Consider the following 2,203-nt stretch of genomic DNA (forward strand, 5'->3'; position numbering starts at 1 on the left):
GCTCGCCGCCCTCCCCCCGGCACTCCTACCGCCAGGGAGAGCGGAGCCGCGTAGGGCTCGCCGCCCTCCCCCCGGCGCTCCGGCTGGTCGGGGTGAGCGGGACCCCGGCCGGGCTCGCCGCCCTCCCCGCCAGGGGGCGGCGGGAGGCTTTTTTGCCTGGGGCGGCAAAAAAGCCAGAGCCGGCCCTGCCCACAAAGCCCTGGGGCAGAGCAGCCAAGCCACTGGCTTTCCTGAGCCCAGGGAAAGCCGCCCCCTGGAACTCAAGACTGGCAGCGGCTTGGACTGGGGCCTGGCTGAAAATCAGGCCAATCCCCCTGTGACGTTATTGATATAATCTGGGACCATATAGATCATTGTTGCAACCAAGGTCCTGTAGTGGCACCAAAATCTTGTATAAAGGGGGTCAAATGGGGTGTCTTAGACAAGGTTATGGTTTATTGGTTATGATTATGCTGTCTATATGTGTGTATCAATTTTGTAGTTGAAGTTATGAATATTGGCTCTATACTGTCTGTATTTCAAACTTATGCTATGCTGCTGGGTGACATCCCAGACAAGCTGGTGTTAGCTCTGCCTAGCCTGCTTGATGGCCCATTAAGGACCATCAGCTATACAATGGACCCATTGAGAGAAGGCAAATATGCCTTGAGACTCAGCAAAGTATGCAGGGACTGGCCCATGTGACTCCAGGCTCCATTTTGCTGTAATTTTCCACAGTAAGAACAAAGAGGTGTTCTTACACCTGGAAAAGACTATATAAGGCTGATGCCTCATCTCCATCTGGTCTTCAATCCTGCTTGATACCTCTGGAGGAACTTTGCTACAAGCTGAAGCTTTGAACAAAGGACTGAGGACCCATCCCAGCGGGGGATGTATTCCAGAGACTTGATTTGAACCTGCAGTTTATTCTATCGCTGCTGCAAGCCTGAACCAAGAACTTTGCCATTACTGTATGTAATTGATTCCATTTAGCCAATTCTAACTCTCATCTCTATCTTTTTCCCTTTATGAATAAACCTTTAGATTTTAGATTCTAAAGGATTGGCAACAGCGTGATTTGTGGGAAAGATCTGAGTTGTATATTGACCTGGGTCTGGGGCTTGGTCCTTTGCGATTGAGAGAACCTTTTTTGTGTATATTGGGATATTGGTTTTCATAACCATTTGTCCCCATAACGAGTGGCACTGGTGGTGATACTGGGAAACTGGAGTGTCTAGGAGATTGCTTGTGAGACTTGCGGTTAGCCAGTGGGGTGAGACCGAAGTCCTCTTAGTCTGGCTGGTTTGGTTTGCCTTAGAGGTGGAAAAACCCCAGCCTAGGGCTGTAACTGCCCTGTTTGAGCAATTTGTCCTGAGTTGGCACTCTCAGTTGGGTTCCGCCAGAACCACATCGTCACACCCCCATCTGGCCAGGCCCTACATTCGCCTCCGAGCTAAATGCCTCATTCCGTGACGTGGACCCACGGGAGGCTGGGCTGTTGGGGGGGTGTTGTACACAGTGACCGAGGACAGGATTAAAATATATGCCCATAGGCAGTGATACTCAGCCGGACGTTGGCAACTGGCTCTTTAATGCAGCCCCCGCGGCTCTTTGCAGCACACAATATTAAAACACGCTGTGATCGCATTATTAGCCAATCGAGGGTATTAACCAATCGGGATGCTTTTACTAGGTTATTATTAACCGACTGTAGTTGATAAAATAACAGGCCTTGGCCAGTCATTTTGCTGGGAGAATAATATATAGATATATAGATTTATAAACGAAATACTTCCCGTCATGCTGTTTAAATAAGAAGCTATAGTACTACAGTAAATGAAACAAGGAATGCACCCGACTGTGCCTCTCTTGGGTAATGCTGATTGCTAATTTGTCTCCTGAACCACTGAGGTCTGAGTATCCCTGCCCTAAAGAGCAGGCCGGCTCCAGGCACCAGCCGACCAAGCACGTGCTTGGGGCGGCACCTTGGGCCGGGGCGGCGCTCAGGTCTTTATTTATTTATTTATTTATTGGTTCGTCGGGGCAGCACTGGAGGGGGGTTTTTTTTGTTTCCGCGGCACGGTGCTCGGGGGGCGGGGCTTCGGGCGGCACGGTGCTCAGAGGGGGGCGGGGCTTCAGGCGTCACGACGCTCGGGAGGGCAGGGGCTTGGCGCGGTGCTGGGGGGGCGGGGGCTGGCGCGGCACAGCGCTCGGAGGGGGCGGG

Source organism: Terrapene carolina, unplaced genomic scaffold (genome assembly GCF_002925995.2).
Source record: "Terrapene carolina triunguis isolate 2854851 unplaced genomic scaffold, T_m_triunguis-2.0 Scaffold430, whole genome shotgun sequence".
Classification (NCBI taxonomy): Eukaryota; Metazoa; Chordata; order Testudines; family Emydidae; genus Terrapene; species Terrapene triunguis.